Below are 8764 nucleotides of genomic sequence, written 5' to 3'. Positions count from 1 at the left end.
TTGTCCAATAGTAAAAAGACGATGTAATAAAGGGAACATAAAAAAAAATGCTTGGATGACATGGGGACTGATGACGTCACGAAAACAGAAAGATAAACTGTTAAATAAATTCAGGAAACATCCTAATACTGAGTCAAAAAACACCTATGATAGTTACGCTAAACTATATTACAAGCTCGTGCGGTTAGCCAAAGAGATACATTGGAAGAACTTTTTTAAAGTGAATCAAAAAAATTTAAGACCCTCTGGAAGGGTGCAAAGAACTAATGGGTAACACGACAAAATCACAGACAGTTTCTTTTCGTCTCAAATCAAACAAAGAAAACCAAATCACATCTGATCCAAAAGAAGTTGGTACAATATTTAACAACTATTTGCAAACATAGGTTTAACTTTAAACGGAAATTTTCCCTCTCATAACTTGGAGCTCATGGAAGGATTAGGACCCAAAAAGTCGAGAAATTTTTATTTCAAATGGGTAAAATATAAAGAAATAAAGACGGTGATAAATGAGCTCAAGTCGAAAAACAGTTCAGGAATAGACGGTCTGTCAAACCGAATTCTAAAACATATAGCTCCAGCTTTAATAGTGCCGTTAGCGAGTTTAGTGAACATCTCTTTTGTGTTTGGATACATACCAACAGAATGGAAAACTGCAAAAGTCATTGCACTTTTTAAATCAGGTGACAAAACACTACCTAGTAACTATAGTCCTATAAGTCTTTTGCCAAGTTTCTCCAAGGTTTTATAGAAAACTGTTCTTAAACAAATGCATAACTTTTTAGAAGTAGAGGTTCTCCTTTACCGTGAACAGTTTGGTTTTAGAAAGCAACATAATACTATGCATGCAATTCAAAAATTTCTACAAAATATTTCTGCTAATCTCTGCGACAAAATGGCACTTACTATATTTCTGGACCTCAAAAAAGCTTTTCATTGCGTTGATCATAGTATATCGATCAAGAAACTGGAGTATTGCGGATTCCGCGGTAGGTCCATAGTTTGGTTCAAAAACTACCTTTCGGAGAGGTACCAGTATGTCGAGGTGAATAATGTTAGGTCCTTGAAACTGAAAACCAAATGTGGGGTTCCCCAAGGCAGCATCCTTGGACCTCTCTTATTTCTGATCTATATAAACGACATGCCTCAGCATGGCAATTTGAAATGTATTATGTTTGCTGATGATACGACGCTTCAATGTTTTGAAAGCTAACCTGATAAACTAGAGGAGAAAACAAATGTTCAACTGGAACGTATCTTCAAATGGTTAGAAATAAATTAATTAACTTTAAACATAGATAAATATAAATTCATGATCATCAAGCACAAAATTGTAATTTTAACTTCAAAATTAATATAAATGGATGTAGGTTAGAGGAGATGGGTTCCACCACTTCCAATGAAAAATCCATACGATTTCTGGGAATTTAACTTGATAGCAAACTCAACTGGCACTGTCACATTGAGAGCGTAGCAGGCAAAATTTGAAAAATTCTTTTCAGTCTGAACAGAATTCGCAAGTCAGTGCCCAAAACTGTAAAGAAACAATTTCATAATGGACTTATCCGAAGTGTTTTGGAGTACGGTATTGAATTTTATGGCCAAAGTACGAAACTGAAGATCTTGTCCATACTCCAGAAAAGAGCTATACGCTGGATAAATAATGCGAGGTGGTTTTCTCACACTGAATCCTTGTTTCATGAGTCCAAGCTCTTAAAATTGCAAGATTTGCGCACGCTTAAAATCGTTCAAGTGATGAGGCAGTCGTGCTTGCAAGAACTTCCACCATGCATCAATATTTTCAAATGGAAAAATATTCCTCAGCTTGGCGGTTGGAGAACAATTACTCCAGTTGCCAAGTCGGGACTTTTACAAAGACTACCGAACTTTGATTTTCCCAACGAGTGGAATAATTTCAACCCTCCAGGCATCGACCTAACCAGAATTAAAATACCCAAACAATTAGAGATTATCTCTTACAGAAGTACTCTATTGCTCCGTGCAAACTTAAGAATTGCTTTGTGTGCCAACAAAAATCCTAAGAAATGATTTTCATTTTTATTTTTTATTGCGATTATCAGCCGCTCGATCTCATCAAAACACTTCATGTACCAAATACAATTCTAAACTTATTAATTTTCCTCCCATTCCTGAAGTCGTTTCGCATTTTCTAGTAAACATAACAAATTAACACTGAAAATATTTGCTTTGCTCTGTTTTTCATGTTCTTCTTTCTGTATCTTTTTCTTAGTCCCTACTTTTCTTATAACTTCGAACCAATATGATTTCCTCCAAGCCTTTCAATTTCATTTTGCATTTCTTCCAACTCACTTTATCGTGTTGCACCTTGGCCTCTGTAACATTATTGACTATCCATGTCATGTCTTCGTTAATTTGCCCAGGTCCTGGTGAAAACAAGCTTTTGCTTACCCAGAACCTGAGGAATTACATGCTCATCAAATTTTTGATATATCAGGATACTGACTCAAAGATTAAATGCCGACATTATTCAATCATGATCAAAGTGTTCCTGAAATAAATCTATCTATCTATCTATCTATCTATCTATCTATCTATCTATCTATCTATCTATCTATCTATCTATCTATCTATCTATCTATCTATCTATCTATTGGGGGGGTTTTCCCCACAGACCATATAATGACTAGACCTCGCATAGCGCAAGGAAAAATGCGAACGCTTGCATTCATCAGCTGGTACATAAATTCTGGTGTACAGTGACTCATGCTTTTTCATCCGCCAGCGTGGCCGGATTCAGAGTCAGTGTGTCACTGATTGCGTTCGTTGAAGACCTAGCAATTGCAGGTCGTTTGTACTGATCAGGCATTCACCCTCCTCTTTTTTGGTGTACAGAGTTGTTGACACAAAATCCATTTTCCTCTGCACTGAGGTCGGTCCAATGCAACATCTAGTCGTTATATGATCTGTAGTTTTCCCCTAAAAATCCTACAGTAATTTAAACAGCGTTTGTACAAGATCTGAAAACAACTTCAAACCAGTCAACTTAATTATTTTAGCTCTTTTTAGAACTCAGGCCTATTTCTGCTCCTTTATTCCGCATTTTTCTGATTAAAAAAAGTGAAGAAAAGAAAGAACACCACCCCTAAAAATCCGCACATATTAGCTTCTTCTCCTGACGGAGATTTTTTTATTCTCGTGAAAACTCAGGTCAAACTTCTTGCATTAATTGCAATTCCTTTTCACTTCGATAGAAATAACCTAGCAAACCCTTTCAAGCTTTTTCCATGGCATTCAAAATCCATTAGAGAGTCAAAAGATTGACAACCCTAAAAATACTTTGTAATTTCAGGTTGCTTAGGGTTACAATATGTTTTTGGCATATAAGACACGACAGCTGTGTTTTTTTGTTTTAAATCCAGCTCATTAGCTCCAGGTAGGGCACCTGCGGTCGTTCACCTTGCACTTTTTGGTCAATACCATTTGGGCACCTTCACTGTAAATGGTTCATCCACCGAAAAGCCTTTTAATGGCCGATACGAGAGAAACCCTTGGAAAATGTGGATTTTCCGGTTATTAAATGTGTAATGTTAAGTGCTGATTGGCCATGCAAGATCCATGGGCAAAGCCCTAGATTCAATCTGAGGAATACGACGTGATTGATGAATCGCAAAAATGCTTGATTAGATTTGCAAAAGTGTGGACTCAAAGTTGAACTTCTTTGTTAAGAACGCTAAATAAACTTATCATCAGATATGAAGTTCTAAACGTTGTTATAGTTGCCAGTTCAATAGAAAAGTTTAAGTGACTCTCCCCATTGTTAGGCTCTTCCGGTTTGATGTAGTTTGATTAACAACATACGCAATTTCATGTATTAAAATTAGAGTATTTTACCTTCAAATGAGATTTTACAAACTGTTATAGTTCATAGCTTGTATTGTTGACGTGACTGAATACCTTGATAATCAGTTTTTAGGTTTATTTTCTGGGTTGAAAATTCACATAGGCATCCTAACTGCATTGATTTCAAATAGCTTTTGCCAACTGCATTGATTTCAAATAGCTTTTGCCAACTGCATTGAGTTGAAGTAGTTTTTGCCAATTGCATTGATTTTAAGTAGTTTTTGCCAATTGCATTGATTTTAAGTAGTTTTTGCCAATCATTAGAACACGTTCTGATTAGCTTCCTACTTTTACGTTTCATAATCTTGGGGGACCGTTTCTAAACATCTTTTTAATCATCACCTTTATCTTGGAATACTGGACATTTTCAAACTGGCTTACCTGTCATTGTAGTGCTTTCTATAGAGTGCTTCACGTATTTGGTCGTCTACGCTTTGCCTTTTTTTCAGATATTTGTCCAATCGCGTTGAGTCCCAATAATGCCCCCCCATATTGAACTTGTCTTAATGGGAGTTCTTCCGTCGAAAACCACCCAAAGACTGACAGCGTTTCAATTTTTTTTTTCAAAACTTCAAGTAAAATCTGAAACCAAGTGCCTTGCAAAAGAAATGAGCCTTTTGATTAACGTCGAGCATTCAAGATGCATTCAGAAATGCACACCTATTTCATGCATCCAATCGAAAAGGGCCTCAGTAGGGTTGCATCTAATTTTCACTGGCGGGAAACTGACACGTGCAATAATACCTTCACCCATTACATAGGTGCAAAGTTGGTGAAGAGGATTTTGACTGCACTTATGTTCAATGGGTCTCTCTTCCATTCCAAAAGGTAAAACATATCAGCAACCAATTTCGTTTCGAATGAAAGATATGTATATATCAAAGAAGAACGACTATTATTGGCTTGAGCAGTATCTGAGATAAAAAGTGGAAGTGGTTTGAGGTGCATTATAACTGTTCGGTTACTTGAAGAATTATGATGATAGATGGTCAGTTTGATTTAATGGCCTATAAATCTAAAATTGACCTACCTCCCTTTCAAACATACTATAGATTGATTGATTCACCAATTAGCTGTTCTTTATTAACAGCGTTGCACTAAACGATAAAACGGTTCGTTGACTTTTGGCATTTTAAAATATTGTCGACAAATAATCCCGAAATTGATGTAGAGAAAAGAGATAAAATTTACTGATTGGATCAAGTAAATAATCACGGGAGGTTGCGACCAGGGCTACCAATTTTCATTTTCAGCGGCATGTGGTATCACTAGGGAAATATTGGAAACCCGTTAGTTAGTCACAAAAAGTGGCCCTGATTTTTCGTCGATCAAATCAGGGTTGCCTTTTTGGATCAAATCATGATCTTTTACGTTACGTTGGAGACGGCTAGTGCCAGGGCACTAGGTAGTGCTTTCGGTTTCTTAGCTTTCTAGCAATCCTGATTTTAAAAAATTATTTGATCCCATCACTTGAAAAAATGTAATTGGTTGGGCAATGCTAGACTTTATTCTTTCTAAAAATATTCGCAAAAGTAAAAAAAATACATTTCGTTTTTCTAAAAATTTGCCAGTTCTGAAAAAGCACGAAATTGTTCGTCTAAATTTTGAATTTCCTTTACTTTTTCCACTAAAAATTTCGAATTCGGAATAAGTGTAAGAACTAAAATATGTTACGGCTGTTTCTATCCAAGCCAAAAATGTATCTTTTGGTGAAGGAGGATTTGATTGCTTTAGTAAGCTTGAAAAAGCTCAGAGCTCTGACTCAGGGCACCGTCGAATTTCGATTTAACGATATTAAGTGTCTCCGTCAACATGTCCGTTAGGGGAAAACGTATCGTTAAATCAAATTTATCGTTAAATCAAACCTTGGCAAAACCCTACAAAGTTAAGGATTGTGCAGGCTGGCCATTACAAAGACGTTGGCGTGGAGACAAAACGACATCCCCATATTCCTACAAAGTCTTTGAACATTAAGGTTTTTTTCAGAATCAAAATAAAACAATTTTTCCTTTAAATTAGCCTGCTGGCTTTTGAAACAAAAAACAAATTGTAGGCTGAGCCAGTCTGGATTTGGGACAACCATTGAATGGTGGGAGGTAGAGATCGGATTCGGAGCAGAAGTTACTCTAGCTAAATAGATTTGGTGCTCGAAAGTCTCCTCAAATTCCAATGAGCGGGCAAAATTTTAGTTCGCATATTTTAGTCACCCTGGCTGGTCTTTGCAGGACCTTTTAATATTATTTTCCTGCTCTCAACTGCCTCATGCGGGCTACCTTTTTATCGCGTAAGCGGTGCGTTCCAACATTATTCACCGATTGTCTACCAGTAAGGGGTTAACAATGTGATATTGTTAACCGATAGGCCAGTAAGCGGGAAATAAAGTACTTTATTGCCCCGCTTTCTTACACGTAGCAAGATGATGAGACAGTGACAGCTTGGCGTAGCAGGGTCGTAGAAAATTGGGCGGAAGGCCCATGAGACAAAATCGATCAGGAAAAGGCTATATCAACTTGGAAATGCGGGGGCTCATCCCCAGGGCCCGGTCTTGCTCGTTTCATTTTAGTTGACGCCCCTCGTGCTGACGCACTCATGGCGCCAATAAAATGAAACTCCCGCTACCGAACCCTGGACATTATCTCCCGCATTTCCAGGTTAACAAACAGCTAAATCAATTCTACGCTTTTCTTGACATTCGATCAGTGTGACTATATGTTTTCAGCGATTTGTCTTTCAATTTTGCAGAAATGGTGACGGGAAAAGACATCGTTAAATCGAACTGTCAAAAGTAAAAAGTATCGAAAGACCATTAAATCAAGACTTGACTTGATAGAAACATTTGCTAAGCAGCCAAAGTATCGTTAAATCGAAGTTTATCGTCAAATCGAAGTTCACTCAATTAGGTTTGGTTTTTCACAGTTCTTTGTTAAGACGTAATCGCTTTAAAACCTAATGATTTTATTGATCATTTGTGTTTCTGTTTAGCTTTAGCAGTTTCTCTCTAAGTTGTAGTATCTCTAGTTCCAAATTGTTATGTGTAGTTCTTTAGTTTGATTGTATTGGTCCTTGACAATTACAATTTATTGTTCATTAGTGTATTGATTTCATTTGTGTTAGATCAGTTTGTTGAGTTTATTTCTGTGATTTTGTTTTGCTTTCCTAGTTTACACATTTTCTTGATTCCTTGCTTTTCTCTGTCCCTTACTTCTTGTTTACTATCTTCATCTTAAATTTGTATGTTTAGTTTGATGTTAAGTAGATCATTCCTATTTTGCTCTGTTGTCCAGTATCTCAGGACAAGATTGCACAGCCTTTTAGTTCTTTTATTTTTCTTGGTCTCTTGATTTTGCTGCTCATAAATAGTACCTCGTGCATTCTTGATGGAAGCTATTTTTGGAAAAGTCAGCAAAGAGGCTAGACAATGTTTGGACTTGGTCTTAGCAGGGAAGGATCCTTGTGTAGTCAATAAGCCGTTTATTATAGAAGCTTTAGTTGCTTGGGCCAATGAAACCAGGGTGCTGCTTGAAGAACAGGCTCACCCAGTAGTTGAGAAGTCGACTGAATTGACTAGTGCAGAGGTTGAAGAGGTGTCTCCACTTATAGTAGAGCAGGATAAGATAGTTTTGGAGAAAATAGTCTGTCCTGTTTACCGGAAGCAGCCTTGTCCTGCAGAAGGAAAAGGCCGTCAGTTTGACCACCCTAAATGGTGTCAAAAACTTCTCAAGTTCGGCCTGGTGAAGTACAGTAGGAAGAAGGGATGTTCAATGATGGATTGTCCTTTTTCCACACATACATGTTCTGCCAGTCCATGAGACTTCAGACGTGCTTTAATGTACAGTGTACCTCCGTCCACGTAGAATGGACGCAAAGAAAGGCGAGAAATAGGCAAGCTCAGTTTCGTAGTTTTAGAGCTGACCCTATTCCTAAACCTAATCCCACCCCACCACCCTTCCTTAGCCCATTTAGCTTCCTCCCACCCTCTCTCCCAATTCCCTCCTCTTCCTTCAAATACCCAATCCACCCCTATTCCTATAAACACTTTCCTCCCTAATATTCCTTGCCCCACCCCTATTCCCAAAATACGTACCTATTCAAATGTAGCTGCCCAACCCATTTCTCAAACTCAACCTTCCCCATTAGCTCATGCTTTGCGTCCAGTAGAACGTAGTTTTGTTGATAAGAGGGATTTTTTACGGTTGGAGAGGATGGTCCAAGATCTTGTGAACTTGGTCCGTCAAAAGAGAAGCCCGTAAATGGGCTATATTTGAACGTGCATTGTCCGATTTCTAAAAACGACAGCACAAAAGTTAAGATCTTAGAAGAACTAGCCGTTGAGACAGAGACTTCATTCATCTCTACAGGGTGGATTTTATAAGGTGTTTCATAATTTGCTTTGGCAAAAGTGACAATTTGGTTGAATCATTTACTTTCAAAATTGGTGCCCCAATTGCCAACGGTATTGGCTTTGCATTGAAACCATTGCAACATTTTTTTAACAACAGCTTTCGGCGGACGGAAGCCAAGGTCAGTAAGTCATTTCTAGGGACAGCACAGAGCGTGCCAGCGGTGAGGCTGACAGTAGGTGTTTTCTGGGCATATTTTTGGTCAAGAGCGACCAATTTGACTAATCTTTTTTACACTGAAAGGGAGTTCATCCAAGAGACTAAATCCAGAATCTGGTGTAGCTAGGGCAACTTTCATAGCGGCAATAGATGCTTTTGTTTGTAACACTTTATCCCGTCCACCCTGTATAACAGAAACCTGGCTTCGGCCAAGGCTCTTAGATGAAGAATTAACCATTGTTGGTTTCAACTTAGTTCGTTGTGATAGGATACGCCCTGATAATCCCATATTCCCACATGGGGGCGTATGCCTATATATTAGG

Source organism: Tigriopus californicus, chromosome 12 (genome assembly GCF_007210705.1).
Source record: "Tigriopus californicus strain San Diego chromosome 12, Tcal_SD_v2.1, whole genome shotgun sequence".
In the NCBI taxonomy this organism is placed as follows: Eukaryota; Metazoa; Arthropoda; class Copepoda; order Harpacticoida; family Harpacticidae; genus Tigriopus; species Tigriopus californicus.
The sequence above is the reverse complement of the archived record's forward strand: the minus strand, read 5'-3'. Positions refer to the sequence as shown.